Source organism: Helianthus annuus, chromosome 2, assembly GCF_002127325.2.
Source record: "Helianthus annuus cultivar XRQ/B chromosome 2, HanXRQr2.0-SUNRISE, whole genome shotgun sequence".
Lineage (NCBI taxonomy): Eukaryota > Viridiplantae > Streptophyta > Magnoliopsida > Asterales > Asteraceae > Helianthus > Helianthus annuus.
Genome location: NC_035434.2, coordinates 139,506,506 through 139,525,306, shown reverse-complemented (window position 1 = coordinate 139,525,306; position 18,801 = coordinate 139,506,506). Strand labels below are relative to the sequence as shown.

At 34.6% G+C, this 18,801-nt stretch overlaps 1 long non-coding RNA gene across 1 annotated transcript; it reads right to left on the bottom strand.

The window, feature by feature from the left end:
* Positions 1-12,834: 12,834 nt before the first annotated feature.
* Positions 12,835-15,538, bottom strand: LOC110934395. Its single transcript, XR_002588299.2, has 3 exons — positions 15,291-15,538; positions 13,454-13,511; positions 12,835-12,972 (listed from the first exon to the last, which is right to left on the bottom strand). It is a non-coding gene; the product is annotated as an uncharacterized LOC110934395 (long non-coding RNA).
* Between the last annotated feature and the right edge of the window lie 3,263 nt (positions 15,539-18,801).

Sequence of the window (18,801 nt, the reverse complement as noted above, 5' to 3'; positions counted from 1 at the left end):
TGCTTCACCGCACTGGTCGTCTATTCGTTTCTACATAAGGTATCGAAACTAACCGGTTATTCTTTCTTCCTGGCTCTGTGTAATACAACGCATGTAGGTTTAACCGGATAAAACAATAAACTTTGGCTGCCTAATTAAAGGAAAATAAGAGGCAGTATGCGAATATTAAAACACCAGAAACAAACTAAAACTCTAATACACTTACTCATAACCTTCTTTTTGTTGAGTGTTTACACTTTACTCTGCACTTATGGTATCACCCAATGTCTCCTAAATGATCTTGATTCTTTTGTTTTTTTTAAGTGTTTGGAAAGTGATTATAAAATTTCTATACGTTTATCTAAACCCAAGACTTGTTTAACACTTTAGATTTGATTATGAGGTCATATGGGTGTTCACTGTCAACTCTAGTAGAAAACACCCACATATGATAAGATAATGATTTCTTTTCATTTTTAAAGTTTGATTCTGGTAAAGGGGAAAATTAGAATAATATATCCATAGATGATTAGGTGTTTTGGCATATTAATGTAGATATAACAGTATCTTTGAGTGGTTCATAAATTAGCATATATATGCATAAAGAACGGGTGTTGGTTCCTTTCATTATAAAACTTTATATTAACAGTTATATATATATTATATATATCATCCCAAATAATTTCTTTTCAACACGATCAAACCTATAATTTTAAATTCAGAACTACACGTATAAACTAACCGTAATGGTTTCGGAACAATTTTAACCGGAGTCGATATATTTTAGGTGACTATATTATTCAAGAGAGACGCTAGAGTCATACTAGTCGGAATCTACGGTTATCGCTATTTGCTATATAAGGTACGGATTTTGGGGTCTCTTGTTTTTAGCATAATATTGTTTTTTTTTTAATTCTCATAGTGCACGAATATTCGGTCCGTCACTCGTAGCGTAAAGTGTTTATTTGCTTCATAATATTGTAGTATCCATCGTTACCGTTCTATGATTTATTGTTACACATCTCGTATTGAGTTATTGCCTTTAATACGCATGCGATAGGTTACATTTCTTTTTTTAATCATTGTCGCATGTTCCCAAAAGTTTTTATTATTTATTATTGATCATTGGTTAGATGTGATATAGCCTTAGTATATCCTTAGTGTATTTGCCTTGACTTGAGTGAATCGTTTTATTGACCTCAATACCCGAGCATATCCACCTATGGGGACATAGGGCGTCATCATAGGCACAGTTGACGTGCACCATCCGTGGCGGTGCGAAAGGCCCACGGCGTCTCTATATTGTATTGTGTGCTAAGTGATTACACTTATTGATTATTGAGAGGCGTATGGATCGATCCTAGGAGTGTAAGTGTAAGTGTTAGTGGTAGTGGGATAGGTGTGAGTGCCCACATCCCCTCTACATAATGGTGCATTGGAACTGCAGCTAATGTACAAAGTGTTAGTGTTTATTGTTAGTGGCTAACATGGGTATTTCTAATATACCTTTATGGTATTCATCAGTGATCATTCAGCGTATTGTATTGTTGGCATCGTTAAAGTGTTTAGTGTATTGCTTCTGTCATTTATGTGTTAGTGTTATTATTTCTCCGTTACTGGGAATTTTTGGCTCAACCGTTTCTTTTTGTTTTTTTTTATTATGTCTTAAACAGGTACTCAGGAAAATCGCGGAAATGTGTGAAAGTGATAATAAAAAGCTAGAGTTGGAACAAGGAGTTTAATAAAACCTTATATTCAATAAATTTAGACACTTATGTTTTTCTGTTGAGACCGTTATGCCATTTTGGGGATTTTTTGTTTTTAAACCTATGGAATTTATGTTTTAATTAAGTTATTAATTGTCTCTGATTACCGAATTGTGTAACATGTCAGCCCTAATCGGGGCGGGGTGTTACACAAAGGGTTAGAGGTTGAAATTCTAGTGTTTATTAACTTTTAAATTGCTTGTTTTTTTTGAACAGCAACTTTCATTAAAAAAAAAACGCACCTAGCAAGCCACTAGGGCACACTACAACAACAAAGCAAACTACGCTTATAGAACAAAATTACACCAATCCTTCCACGTTAAGTTTTTATATGGAGATCGATTCTTCATCCACAAATATCCCAATGCTTTAATGTCTTCCTTTATTTTGTTGATGTTTGTCGCCTTGTTCCGAAAAATAGCCTCGTTCCTTTCTTTCCAAATGCACCATGCCGCCGTAAAAATTATCGCATGAATACCTTTCTTCTTATAATTACTCGTTTTCACATAACTATGCATCATTACCAAATCTTTAACCGAGAAGGCATAGAAATTCGGTATTTTGCACCAGTCACTTATAGATTGCCAAATGGTCGTTGCGTCTGTACACGACGTGAAAAGATGATCACTATCTTCCTCTGCCTCGCCACATAAGCTGCACAAAGTATTTTGGATGTTAATTATTCTTTTCAGCGCCACTAGGGTCGGAAGATTATTATCCAAAGCCTTCCACATAAATGTGTTTAGCTTATTTGGAACCCATCCATTCCATCTCCATTTAAAAACATTGAGATTCTGCCTATTCTTGCATAAAGCCGCTTTCATCGATGCCACAGAAAACATGCCTTTATCATCCAACTTCCATTCCCATAGGTCCAACTCCCGCGTGAACTTAGCGTGTTTAAAAACATTATACAACTTTTTCATATCCTCTAGATCCTTCTGATGTAAACTTTGTGTTTTCCATCTCCACTTCTATGTCACACTATTATTTCATATTTCAATACAAATACAATCATGAACTTTCACCTCTTTCTTTTTTTCCAATACATATTGATGAGGGAAAGCCTTTTTGAGAGGTTCATCCCCTATCCACATGTCCCACCAGAACCGAACTTCTACTCCCTTTCCCACTATCCCTTTAGACAATTTTCCAACCTTATCTTATGTTGAATCATGTTCTTTTGTTAAAGTGAACTGCTTCGATAACTTTTTTTCCATAACGCTTGTTTCTCTCTTTTAATTCACCACAACCACTTAGGTCAATAAAGCTAAATTAGCATTCCTAAGAGGTGTGATACCTAGGCCCCCGTCCTCTTTTGGTCTCATCACTTTGTCCCATTTCACCCAACACATCTTGTGCTTCTCCTCCCCCCCCCCCCCCCAAAAAAAAAAGTGTGACGCTTAACTTCTAGTTGATTTATGATTTTAGTGGGTGCATTATAAAGAGAGAAGTAGTAAGTAGGTAATGTCTCCATTACCGGCTTGATAAGAGTAAGACGGCCCCCTTCCGAAAGTGTAGAATTTTTCCGTATAGCCAATCTTTTTTCGAACACTTCCATAACTGGTTGCCAATGGGTGATTTTATTCATGTTGGCTCTAATCATTAACCCAAGGTATATACATGGAAGTTTCCCACTTTGACATCCGATCTCTTTAGTCCTCATCTTAACAACCTCATCTGAAACTCCTATTCCAAACATGTTTGATTTGCTATAATTAATGTTTAACCCCAAAGCAAGGTTAAGACATCTAAGCAATCTAGCCATGTTTAGAATATTCTCCTTGTTCCATTGCCCCACCAAAAGCACATCATCCCCAAACAAAAGGTGCGTAATTGAGGGACCGTTATTCGAGAGTTTTATACCTTGAAAAATACCTTTATCTGCCGCTTTTTCCATCATAACCGAAAATGCTTCCATCCCGAAGAGAAATAGAAAAGGAGAGATAGGATCTCCTTGTCTAATCCCGCGAGAGAATTGGAACTCAAACGAAGGGGACCTATTTATTAACACCGAAGATTTAGCGGACGCTAAAATTTCCTGAATCCATTTTCACCATTTTGAAGGAAAGTTCATTTGTTCTTGAATCGAATCCAAAAAGTCCGAATTAATGTGATCGTAAGCTTTCTCGAAATCGATTTTAAACATCAACATTTTCTTTTTCATTCCTTTTACCCACGCTATCACTTCATTAATAATAAGTGGCCCATCATTGCTGTCTTTTATAAAAGCGGATTGGTTATTCAAAATAACCGAATTCTGAACCCGTTTTAGTCTTTCAGCTAGCACCTTTAATATTACTTTACTAATGCATCCCAAAAGATTAATGGGCCGAAAATAATTGAATCACAATGGATCCCTTTTTTTTTTTTTTTTTTTTTTTTTTCAGAATTAAAGCTATAAATGAAGAAGAACATTCATGGAAAATTGTCTCGGATTCATGAAATTTAAGAAGAACCTGATAAAAATCATGCCCCACCTTGTTCCGCCTCGAGCCATCACATCAATTAATCCGCTTGTTGTGCGGGTATAAAACTTTGGATTCCAGTTAAGTCAGTATGCATTGTTTGGTAAAGATTTATTACTTTTGCTCAAAACTATCAAGTTTCTATGTTATTTTGACGTCATAAAACTTCTATTACTTTTCGTTCTGAATAATTGTCTAACTTTGTTTTTTTTATTTTTTCCCTATTGAGTCGTCAATGCCTACATGTTGTCATTGATTTGTCATGTTCATCATCTTTATGTTTATATGGATAATGAGAACCCAAATGGTTAGAGGATGAAATTCTAGGGTTTATTAACTTTTAGATTGCGTTGTACTTGTTGCATTTAGTATTCACTATTTCTATGCGGATGTTAATTTAGTAGAAGGAATCTTTATAAATCAAAGTCAAATAAAATAATAAATATGGTTTCCGTCGGAAACGCGTAACAAATAATTAATTTATTTTTTCAATAATGATTATGCCATAACAAACACAACAATATAATTGCATTTAGTGAAATCTTTGGAAACACCTAGGAAAATGAAATAGAGAATATGTTTACCGTCAAAAATGCCTATTGAGTCGTCAATGCCAACATGTATTGTAAGCGCGTAGGAAAATAAAAAAGAAAATATGCTTTCGGTAGGAAATACATAGTGAGTCGTCAATGCCAACTAGCCTGGTCTTTGATTTGTCGTGCCTATCATCTTTGCATTCATACAGATAGGGTGGGGTTCTAGAGTGAACATTACTGTATTTATGAACCGAGTGAACAAATCTCGGGCATTGATTTACATCATCAAATTGTAAAATACATTAGTGTATTTTTATCATCAAATCCTGGCAATTGATTTACACTTATGTATACATTTGTATATTGATAATCTGAGGCTAGGATTAGTTCACTAGTGTTTACTATCAAGGGGGTTGTTCACTAATAAACCTAATCCTATATATAGATAAGGATAACCAAAATGGTTATGTTTAGGTTAACATTGTATCGCCTATGAAATTTTGAATACTTCCTAATGTAATTGTTGCATTTGGTATACTTTGGTAACTATTGATCTTGTAGAAAGAAACTTTTCTAAACCGAAGAGGTGTTTTGTCAACGATGTATACATGGTTTAGGGTTTAGCGCTAAGGATACAAAATTAATAACTCCAAAGTTAGAAATTAGATGGGAATCAATAGTAACGATATTCAGTGAGAGAAAAAGAATCACATGTTGGCTAAAGTCATAGGTTATACTAGTTACTTTAAATAGATGTGAGACGTAACGCATATGACCGACTAACCTGAGAATCACATGAGGGCTTTTTATGTTGTTCTTTTCATAGAACTTACTAAAGAAAGTAGAAGGTGTCTCTCAATCTCTTTGATCATGAAATGGAACAAAATGTGAGAGTTCTCTCTCTTTCTCGTGTACTACAGAGCATAGTACGTTTTTGGGTTCTCTTGGTTATCAAACAAGCTAAGCTTGTGTTTTCTACATGTTTTCCTTCACTTAGAAATGAGCCAACAACCCCAAATATTATACCCAAAAAATGAAAATGATTTGCAACTAACCTTAATTTAAATAAGTTTTTAATTGCACTAAACAATTCTAATATGTCCATAATAAACTGTGAGTAGTTGTAGTCAAACAAAAAAGTTCGTGTGGTTACTAAATGTTTTCACCTCTCACGCACATAGGTATAAAGGTAAAACCCAAAGAAGGTGTTTTCCAAACATCTTTACTCTTTTCTTTCAACTTCCATAGGTAAATGAGGACATCAATGATCCACAGGTAACTTTTGTCGGTGATATGTCACAAATGAGAATATCCATCAAAAAATTCCGAAGGGGGTTGTCAGTAACAACCTTTATTGATAGATATTATCGTCGTTAATACTCTTTTATTTTGTATTGTTGTATGAGGATTCAAATATAATGAAGTTCCAATGTATAAGAATCTAAGTTAGTCACTATGGAATGGTTCATTAATAACGTCAATGAGAAGCGGGTAGCTTGATAAAGGGAAGCGGAGCAAAATTCACCCAAACTTTAAACAAGCGTAATTTGGCCTAATTTTCAGGTTTGAATTCCTTGATTTAAGGCTCCAATTTCATCACTCAAGAATTTTTCCCAATAATGTCAATCTTATTTACTTTATTATCTAACAACACGTACATCATATATTAGCATGATTTACATCTTTATTTATCGTTTCGGATTTATATTGGTCAGTTTGTAATTTCAAAAATTTGGCAAGGTTGCCAAATTTAAAAAATCTGTATAAGAGGGTTGCTCTTGTAAAGGGTTGCTCCTGTAATGCTTTAAATCATCATAGAATTCATCACTTTTACTTTTTCCATAGGTGCTGTTTGTTTTTTCAGAGGTAAAACGTCTGCAGTCTGCGGACCACATCTGCAGACATCCGTAGCAGAAGAGGTGGACCAAACCTCTGCAGTGTGGAAGGAGAAGAGTGTTTGTTTTTTTACTTCTACAAAAACCTCTTTCTCTTCTCACAACACACACAACACAGTACACTCCTCTCTCTCTCTCTCTCTGCCTTCATCCCCACCAAAATCACAGTCCACCACCACCGTCCCACCCCCAACTCCGAGATTCGTCCACCACCACCGTCCCACCCCCAATGCCGACATCCTTCCACCACCACCTACCCTTTAACTTTCTCACTCTAAACAAAACAACTCAACATCAGATCTGTACCATCTAAACCATCAGATCTGACAAAACAACTCAACATCAGAGGTGGTGTTGTGGTGTTGGTGGAGGTGGTTATGCAGTGGTGATAGTGGTGGAGGTGGTGCGTTAGGGTTTTAGGCGGAACTGAACATCTACCTCCTCGGTCTCTCTCTCTTGCATCTCTCTCTCCGCCTCTCTGTACCGTCGCCGCCGCCACCAAATGGGGGTGAGCCAAGATGGGTGAGGGGGTATTGTCGGTGGAGGAGATGGGTGAACTTGGGGGTGGAGGTGGTGGCGGAGATGTGGTGGAGGTGATGAAGAGAAGAAGTGGTGGTGGTGGTTTGTTTTGAATGGCAGAGAGAAGAGGTTTGAAGACTTGGGTTCATGTCTGCTTGGGGAAGAGGTGGGGAAGAGGTTTTTGGTGAGAAGCTCTTCAAGAAAACAAACAAGCTGCAGGACCCAAGCCTTCCACGTAAATGTGTTTAGCAAATTTGGAACCCATCCATTTCATCTCCATTTAAAAACATTTAGATTCTGCCTATTCTTGCATAAAGCCGCTTTCATCCATGCCACAAAAAACATGCCTTTATACATGCCTTTATCATCGAACGTCCATTCCCATCGGTCCGACTCCTGCGTGAACTTAGCGTGTTTCAAAACATCATCCAGCTTTTTCATATCCTCTAGATCCTTCTGATTAAAACTTTGTGTTTTCTATCTCCACTTCCATGTCACACTATCATTACATATTTCAATACAATCATGAATTTTCACTTCTTTCTCTTTTTCCAATCCTTCAATCCTTCAAAGCCTTTTTCCGAGGTTCATCCCCTATCCACATGTCCCACCAGAACCAAACTTCTACTCCCTTTCCCACTATCCCTTTGAGACAGTATTCCAACCTTATATTATGTTGAATCATGCTCTTATCCAGCCCCACAATAGACTTCCAAGTGCCCGATACCGAAGTTACTAACGGCATGTATGTCGCCCTTCTTTTGTTAAAGTGAATTGCTTCAATAACTTTTTTCCATAATGCTTGTTTCTCTCTTTTAAATCGTTAGCACCACTTGGTCAATAAAGCTAAATTAGCATCCCTAAGAGGTGTAATAACCAGGCCCCCGTCCTCTTTTGGTCTCATCACTTTGTCCCATTTCACCCAACACATCTTGTGCTTCTCCTTCGTTCCCTCCCCCCCTCAAAAAATGTGCTACGCTTAGCTTCTAGTTGATTTATGATTTTAATGGGCGCTTTATAAAGAGAGAAGTAGTACGTAGGTCATGTCTCCATTACCGCCTTGAAAAGAGTAAGATGGCCCCCTTCCGAAAGTGTAGATTTTTTCCATATAGCCAATCTTTTTTCGAACACTTCCATAACCAGTTGCCAATGGGTGATTTTATTCATGTTGGCTCCAATCATTAACCCAAGCTATATACATGGAAGTTTCCCACTTTGGCATCCGATCTCTTTAGCCGTCATCTTAACATCCTCATCGGAAATTCCTATTCCAAATATGTTTGATTTGCTATAATTAATGCAAGGTTAAAACATCTAAGCAATCTAGCCATGTTTAGAACATTCTCCTTGATCCATTGCCCCACCAAAAGAACATCATCCGCAAACAAAAGGTGCGTAATTGAGGGACCGTTATTCGGGAATTTTATACCTTGAAAAATACCTTCATCCGTCGCTTTTTCCATCATAACCGAAAATGCTTCCATCCTGATGATAGGAAAGGAGAGATAGGATCTCCTTGTCTAATCCCACAAGAGAATTGGAACTCAAACGAAGGGGATCCATTTATTAACACCGAAGATCTAGTGGACGCCAAAATTGCCCGAATCCATTTTTGCCATTTTGAAGGAGAGTTCATTTGTTCTTGAATCGAATCCAAAAAGTCCCAATTAATGTGATCGTAAGCTTTCTCGAAATCGATTTTAAACATCAACATCTTATTTTTCATTCTTTTAACCCACACTATCACTTCATTAATAATAAGTGGCCCATTGATGATATTGCGGTCTTTTATAAAAGTAGTAAGTAGGTAATGTCTCCTTTTCCGGCTTGATAAGAGTAAGACGGCCCCCTTCCGAAAGTGTAGAATTTTTCCGTATAGCCAATCTTTTTTCGAACACTTCCATAACTGGTTGCCAATGGGTGATTTTATTCATGTTGGCTCTAATCATTAACAACCTCATCTGAAACTCCTATTCCAAACATGTTCGATTTGCTATAATTAATATTTAACCCCAAAGCAAGGTTAAAACATCTAAGCAATCTAGCCATGTTTAGAACATTCTCCTTGTTCCATTGCCCCCCCCCCCCAAAAGCACATCATCCCCAAACAAAAGGTGCGTAATTGAGGGACCGTTATTCGGGAGTTTTATACCTTGAAAAATACCTTTATCTGCCGCTTTTTCCATCATAACCGAAAATGCTTCCATCCCGAAGAGAAATAGAAAAGGAGAGATAGGATCTCCTTGTCTAATTCCGCGAGAGAATTGGAACTCAAACGAAGGGGACCTATTTATTAACACCAAAGATTTAGCGGACGCTAAAATTTCCTGAATCCATTTTCACCATTTTGAAGGAAAGTTCATTTGTTCTTGAATCGAATCCAAAAAGTCCGAATTAATGTGATCGTAAGCTTCTCGAAATCGATTTTAAACATCAACATTTTCTTTTTCATTCCTTTTACCCACACTATCACTTCATTAATAATAAGTGGCCCATCATTGCTGTCTTTTATAAAAGCGGATTGGTTATTCCAAATAACCGAATTCAGAACACGTTTTAGTCTTTCAGCTAGCACCTTTAATATTACTTTACTAATTCATCCCAAAATATTAATGGGCCGAAAATCATTGAATCCCAATGGATCCCTTTTTTTTCAGAATTAAAGCTATAAATGAAGAAGAACATTCATGGAAAATTGTCTTGGATTCATGAAATTTAAGAAGAACCTGATAAAAATCATGCCCCACCTTGTTCCAAAACCTTGTTTCGCCTCGAGCCATCACATCAATTAATCCGCTTGTTGTGCGGGTATAAAACTTTGGATTCCAGTTAAGTCAGTATGCATTGTTTGGTAAAGATTTATTACTTTTTCTCAAAACTATCAAGTTTCTATGTTATTTTGACGTCATAAAACTTCTATTACTTTTCGTTCTGAATAATTGTCTAACTTTGTTTTTTTATTTTTTCCCTACTGAGTCGTCAATGCCTACATGTTGTCATTGATTTGTCATGTTAATCTTCTTTATGTTTATATGAATAATGAGAACCCAAATGGTTAGAGGATGAAATTCTAGGGTTTATTAACTTTTAGATTGCTTTGTACTTGTTGCATTTAGTATTTACTATTTCTACGCGGATGTTAATTTAGTAGAAGGAATCTTTATAAATCCAAGTCAAATAAAATAATAAATATGGTTTCCGTCGGAAACGCGTAACAAATAATTAATTTATTTTTTCAATAATGATTATGCCATAACAAACACAACAATATAATTGCATTTAGTGAAATCTTCAGAAACACCTAGGAAAATGAAATAGAGAATATGTTTACCGTCAAAAATGCCTATTGAGTCGTCAATGCCAACATGTATTGTAAGCGCGTAGGAAAATAAAAAAGAAAATATGCTTTCGGTAGGAAATACATAGTGAGTCGTCAATGCCAACTAGCCTGGTCTTTGATTTGTCGTGCCTATCATCTTTGCATTTATATAGATAGGGTGGGGTTCTAGAGTGAAGACTACTGTATTTGTGAACTGAGTGAACAAATCTTGGGCATTGATTTACATCATCAAATTGTATGCAATGTTTGGTTGAAATTTCTTTTTTTTTATTCTTACAACAAATTTCTTCTCATTTGAACTCTCCACTATATATATATATATATATATATATATATATATATATATATATATATATATATAGGGTAAGGTTTATGTGAGAATCACCTTTATTGCGAGAACCAATGTGAACACAACAAGAAATACCTAAAAAAACCTACCCCCACCCCCCCCCCAAAAAAAGAAAAAAAAAAACTAATTCCCCCCACGCGCTACCGAAGCTAAAATGCTAAAAACTAAACCCCCAAAAAACCCAAAAAAAAAAAATCCACACAATAATTTTTTTTTTAAAAATATTTTTTACTTTAAAGTCGCTACTTTTAGTAGCCAAAAAATTTTTTTTTTTGGTAACGAAATCCAACGATTTTTTTAAACAAAAATATTAAAAAAAAATTGTGTGTTTTTTAGCTATTTTTAGGTATTTTTGATTGTGTTCACATTGGTTCTCACGGTTCTCGCAATAAAGGGTGGTTCCTAACGGATCCTTCTCATATATATATATATATATATAGGCCAATCATTTTTGTTTTCCTTTTCTTTGTCCAATAAAGTTTTTTGATTTTTTTATTTAATTTTATTTACACATCTTTTTAACATAATCCCCACATGCCCACTATATTCATTTTAGAAAAACGCCTCAGATGCCCCATTGCTGATTGGACTGACACATTGCACACAATGCCCATAGGTAGTGACATTACTCATGTGTACCACTACATATGGTCTTATGTGTTTTTAGATGGATATTAGGTGGTAAAGAATTAAAGAGTATGTGTTCCTATTACTTTTTGCTAAGAGTTAGTATTTTTTTTAATAGTTCTATAATTAGTGTAAATATAAATAGGTAAATGAACCATATCTCTCACAGATTAAATGCTATGCGTCTTTTAAGGTGATTATTCTCTAAGTGATTTTGTATTTGTTCTACCATTGACTTGAAAATATTCTTCATTCATGTCTTTTTGTAATTTATGGTTATGTCTCAATTCTATATTTAAAACCTTCATTTTGCATCTTTCTTTTCACTCTCTCTCATACATCAATCTCTAGATTGAGCTTTGAAGTCCAAACAAGGTTCTCTTATGGATTTGAACACTAGCCCAAAATCTAAAGCAAGCCTAAAAAGGCCTAACTTGTTTTGTATGGAAAGTGATGCATCAAGTTCAGATGTGAAAAAACAACACAAGGCTGATGGTGATGAAATTAACATTCAGACATCAACAAGGCCACTTGTTGATCAGTCCAGTAATGTTGTCACGACCAACACTCACCCTAACCCAGCAACTACCAAACGCACCTCAATGTTCTGAGGAGTCAGCAGGTGATGGAGATTTACGAATGTGTTGAAAAAAATTATGCTATAGGGTTGACTGTTAAATTTCTGTGTCGGGAATGATATTGTTTTTAGGTTGTGTTGTGGTGGGGTTAAAGGTAGCCACACTTTTTTTTTTTTCACAATTTACACCACTAGGGGGGTTGTGGGGGTGTGAAATGTGGTGTGGTGGGTAATAAAAAATTGAAAACCAAATTTTTTGATAGAGATAAATGATTAGATTATATATAATTTAATATTTTTTAAAAATAAAAATAAATGAAGTATGCCCCCACACCCATGATTTTGGCAACATCCTAAGGGCAACGCCCAACGACGTCATTGTTGTAATGGTAGGGCGGTGGTGGCGGTGTTCCCAGAACACATAGTCTTAGTTTTTTTAACCAACAACGAATATTTATAAATTTCTTGAAAGATATTAGAGTTTAAGAAAACTTTTCTTCTTGGTTTTTAATATTTGGATAACGGATAGTTTTGATTTTCAGACATCGACGAACGGGACGATATGAGGCTCACTTGTGGGACAAAGAGGCATCGAACGCAACACAAAAGAAGGGAAAACATGTCACACCCCGATTTTCGGTTTGTGCGGAAGCGTATGGCGAGGTGTGACGAGAGCGGCAATCGTTACAATCAATCGAGTAAACAACATATTTGAAACATAAAAGATGTTCATCCATACATTTGATTCAAAACCATAATTTACATTACATATGTCTTGTTTAAAACTTGAAACAACAACAACTTTAACTACATTATTCAAAGTTCAAAACATAACACTAAAAACGGATGACATCACAAAAGCTTGCGTTCTTGATAACCACTTGAACATATTTTCCCAAAGCCGTCCACTAATCTCCTGTAATACATGTTAATTTTGAAAACGTCAACAAAAGTTGAGTGAATTCATGTTATTTTGTTTTTGCATCAAATGAGTCTCCAAAACATTTGAAGTAATAAAATTCGTTTTTGTATAGTATGATAAAAAAAATTGTATGATCATTAGTGTGTTGCAAGGACACTAATATGTATGCCGAATAGGAGGCAACCAAACCTTGACAATTTATCGTGTGTGTCAACGACACTAGTTTGGACACAAAGGCACTCTTGACGATCGTGGTTATCGTTGTCGTTAAGAGTGGGGCTTGCCAAAACCCAAATAGATCTATCCGTTTGTTCCTCGGTACTTGTTTATTCATTAATGGCCCCTTTATTTTAAACACCTATCCGCATGTGATCAAAATAGTTTCATTGTATTATCATACTATTTGTAACATGTATACATCCCCGAAGTTTAGAACTATAAACATTCAAAGTAAAAGGGGAAAACATGAACTCACAGATTTGCGTTCCGTGCAAATCTCTATTCGATTCCTTGTTCGCGGTTCGTTTCTCGACCTACAAGTGTTCTAATCTAGTTAGACACTTAGGTTTGTTTTTGTGTATCATACAAATATTCTATCTTGTATTTTGTTTTTGTGTTTTCATATATATATATATAACTTCCTTGTATATATACATTTATTTTATTTTATTTGTGTTTGAATGGGCTTAATTTATGTTTTAGAATTTAAGTCCATTTTGGGTATTTGGTGCTTATGGGCCTAGCCTAAATAACTTTGTTTAAAAATATGGGTCAAACCCAAATTAATTTATAGGAGTGGGCCTTAGCCCAAAACATTTTATAAAGGTAGGCCTAGCCCAATTTAGTTTATAGTTGTGGACTTAGCCCAAGTATTTTGTAAAGTGGGCTTTAGCCCAATTTTGACTAAAAATACATTTTAGTCCATTGTTTTGTAAAAGTGGGCCTAGCCCAAATTTTGTTTATGAGAAATGGGCATTAGCCCAATTTTAATTTATAGACCACTTTTTAAACTACATAATTTTTGGGCTAGTAAATAAAATAAAAAAAAATAATAATAATAGTAATACTTGTATTTTTATAAAAATCTAATTTTTATAAAAATTGTTACTTATGCCATTGTTGAACATTTTAGTGCATAAACTTGTGTGACGGTTCGTATTTTATTCTAGTCATTTACTACTTGTCGGTTTTATTTATTCGTATCATTTATCCCGTTTGTGTTGTCCGTCACGTTTTACCATTTGCTTTGTTTGTGCCATTTTTGTTTGTCCAAAAGTCCATATAGTCCAATAGTGTCCGAATTTGTCCATTTGTGTTTTCGTGTCCAAGGATGGACATTTTATTTCATTTTCAAGTTTATATATATTTTATTGTAATTTTTAGGGATGTGTAATAATTTTGCATTTGTTCCTACTAAAACTAACACATGATGTACATATCAAAATATATAAACTTATGATACTTGATGAATATTTTTGTAAGTACACATTTTATCCAAAAATATATACTTGTCATTTTTATTTAGAAATCTTTTTATAAAACATGGATTTATGACTTTGTCCAAAAATTGTTTAACCATGTTTAAAGACCTCAAATAATAATTTTAGTCACAAACTTCTTTGTTTAACAACTTTTAATACATCACAAAATTTATAAAAATTTTGCCATGGTTTTGTTTGAAATATGGATTTTCCCCAAGTTTATACAAAACTTGTTTTCAAATTATTTCAATACAAAACATCATCAAGTATCAATATCTATCACATTTTGTCAACGAAAGTAGCATGAACATGATATTGTTCTTAACTTTCCCAAAAAGGAAACTTTATTCCTTATTTTTGCCAAAAATTTGTAAAACGAGATTTTATGAAAAACTCTTGTTTTAGATGTCTTACAAAGTCATTTGAAGCATAAATACGTATTCAAAATGTTTACTACTAACATATTTCTTGCTTTTGATCCTTTCCAGAAATGGAAACTTTATTCAACAAATTTTTCAAAAATTTATTTTCTTGTTTTTAAATGGTTTTTCACATTTTATTAGCATGCATGTTCATCAAAAACTCATGTTCATCACTTTGTTGATGAATCTTGGTTGATCCTACATGCATGTATGTAGATCATCTTTTTGAGTAAGAATAACCAAGATTCAAGTTTATTAGTCTAGATTTCTCCAAGTTCATCTCATAATCATAGAAAAATCATGGTTAAAAATAATGATTTTTAGTTGTTTCTTGTTGTTTTTCATATGTGATTATGATGAACTTGTAAAAGAAATCAAGATAGAAGTAAGACTAGTGTAGTGTTCTTACAATTTTTGCTAGGAAATAAGGATGAAGATAAGAAAAATCTTGATGATTTTAAACTTCAAGTTCCACCAAGAAGGCTCCTAATAGCTTTTCTAAACACCCTTGAAGCTTCTTTCATCCATGGATCTTCATATGTGCAAGAACTCTTGAATTTGAAGTTTGAAATGAAGTTGGTGTGAGGGTGGTTTGGTTTGGCCGAAATTTTTAAGAGAGAGAGTGGAAGAGTAGTAAAAATTTTTGATGGTTTTGGGATTATGAAAGAGAAGGTGGAGTGTTGGAAGGTTTACTTGGATTAAAGCTACACTAATCATGCTCTCCTAGTTCCAACACAACAAGTTAAACAATGGTGGCATTGAGAGGGGCCCACCAATTCGAAAATCAGCCAAGGGAAGGGGATTTTTGCTGAATTTTTTTATAAAATTATTGTTTAAACTCAATACTTTAAGCATTTTTAGAACTTTGATATTTTATATAAAAATATCTACAAGGTTTTAAGCTCTAATATTTTAAAGTAATGTGACACTAGGTAAAACTAGTTCACCAAAATTTTTAGTTTGTAATTCGGGTGAAAAGTCGGTTCGGGTCCTGTACCGGGTTAAATACTGACACCGTGTTTTATTTAGATAAATACATAACAAAAATTATTTTTGCACTTGATTTATTATTCAAATAATTAATCCAACTTTTTGGACTAAAAATTTTATTATTTTTGACACGGTTCCGGTACCGGCTTTGCTGACTGGCAGTTACTGAACTAACCGTGTAGCTTAACGCAATAAGATTTGATTGCGGATTTTGTGTCGTTTTTAATACGCATTATATTATTTATGTCAAATAATATTTATTTTTGGGTTTTTCGGACAGTTACTGTTTCGCTCTGCGGAATGCTGTACATTTCCGTAGGATTGCTGTATTATTTTGCGGACTTGGACAAATTGATTTTTAATTGGAATTTTGTAAATAATTAGACACATAATATTTTTGGACAAAGCTTTTTATAGAATATTTGTGTAGACATAACTGTATGTCTTGTTTTCATTGTGTCAGACTGTACCGCGACTAGTACTGACAAGTATCGTTTATTCGCGTTCCTATTGTTAGTCTAGGATATTGTTTCTAATCGCAACGGATTCGTTATCATACTTCACTATGATTTTAGTAATTCCTAGACTCTCAAGACTTTAATTAATTAAAATTAAGTCAAATACGCGAAAATAATAGTCGAAATAGTTGTTCAAGTTGTACGGAATTACCGGAATTTTGCCGTTTGTCACAAAACAAGGTTAGAAAATAAAATGGATTACTAGATTTTAATAATCACAACTATTCGTTGTTGTCTGCCAACAGTCTCAACCACTAGCAATCCCAACTATTCACATATTGGCCTCCAATAGATCCTGACTAAGGTAACCCTAACGTTGGTCGCAGGGAAAACGTTTTTCCCCGGAAAACTCCTTTTTGGTCGGAAAACTCAACTTTTTGTCCCAAACCTTTTTGTAACTTTAGATCAGACCTTTAGAACCTTTTTTTTCTAGTAAAAACCCAATTATTAAGGTCGCCGGAAAACTCATTTTTGGACGAAAAACTTTAGCCAGAAAATTCAACAGTTTTTATACAAACCTGTTGTTAACCTTAGATTGGACCTTCAAAAACCTTTTCTTTGTAAAAGCCCCAATTATTGAGGCATCAGAAAACTCCTTTTTAGTCCGAAAACTCAATATATTTTCGTCTCAAACCTCTTTGTAACTTTAAATCGGACCTTTAGGAACCTTTTTTCTGGCCAAAAACGTTTTTCCCAAACCGGTAACTAACGACGATAGAGTTCTGTTAGTTAGAGTCCATTGGAGGCGAATAGCTGGGACTGCCAATAATTATTTTTTATGTTGGAATATACAAGCTTTAAAGAATTCAGAAAAAGAAAATACAAATATGACAACGTTCTTCTTTAATCTTACAACCCTATTGAGTCGGCCCTCCTTTTTTGACCACTTTTCTTGGTTGTCCACCTGTTTTGTGACCACCATTTTGATCTTGCTAACTTGATTTATATGCTTATTGTATCTCGTGTCGGATGCAAATAACTATTGGATGAAGCAGTTTATATCGGTAAGATACAAATCAATCTTCTATATGCATGGTTGTAGTTTACTATATTATAATCAACATTAAAATGTAATTAAAGCATGACCCGTAATGGATTTGCAATTAGGGACATATGATGAAGAAGAATCTGCCGCAAAAGCATACGATTTAGCAGCACTCAAGTTTTTCGGAACGTCTACGCAAACTAATTTCCCGGTATTATAAACATGAAGTGTATATAACTAATATTGTTAACTCGTTTTAGGGGTTCGATTCCTACAAGGAAGTTTTTCGAGATTTAGGGTTTCCTCTTGAATTGGTGTATAGGCATTATAGCCTAGCTAGTGGAGATTGATATGATCGGGTGGTTTCGCTGGTGGCACGATGATACTCCAGTAACCCGTCAGTGATCCAAATTTGCCGTTAAAAAAAAAAAGAAAAGAAAAAACTTGTTTGTTTTTTTTTTCTTATTCATTACTAACTTTTTAGAAGATTCAAGTTACTTGACATTAATAAGTTAACCGTTGGTGACTGAGTATGAGAAAGATTTGGAAATGATGGAGAAGAAAACCAAGGAGGACTATCTCGACATTTTAAGAAGGTAATAACTTAATAGTAAGAATTGTATATATGCATAACTTAATAGTAAGAATTATAGTCAAATAAATGCACACATATTATATATATGCATATTACATGTTCAATATATAACTAAATTTGAGTATAGAACCATGGCAACTTATACTATGGTTCTCGAATTTCTCTACTTAGCTATGAAATGACTAGACTGCTCTTCATTCTCAGGAAAAGCGACCGTTTCTCAAGAGGCGCATCGAAATACAGAGGGGTTGCAAGGTCATTTCAAGTCATTTCTCTTTTCCTATTTTCTAATTCATTTGATTTTATTGTTAGCATATAATTCTTAAAAGAAAACTGAATTAGAAAGTTTAGGAGCCTATAATTAAGAGATGCAGATCAAGCTTAATATAACCTAAGTATTAGGCAGTTAACTATCTTAACCGACACTCTGTAACCGTCACAAACCTCCGGTCCTGTCAATACTTCATTTGTATTGAAGAATGTTCAATCAATAAAAGATCATATTCCGCTGCCACCCACCACCACCACCTCGAGCCATCACATCAATTAATCCACTTCCTATTCGGGTATAAAACTTTGAACAACAACTTTCATTAAAAAACGCACCTAGCAAGCCGCTAGGGCACACTACAACAACAAAGCAAACTACGCTTATAGAACAAAATTACACCAATCCTTCCACGTTAAGTTTTTATATGGAGATCGATTCTTCATCCACAAATATCCCAATGCTTTAATGTCTTCATTTATTTTGTTGATGTTTGTCGCCTTGTTCCGAAAAATAGCCCCGTTCCTTTCTTTCCAAATGCACTATGCCGCTGTAAAAATTATT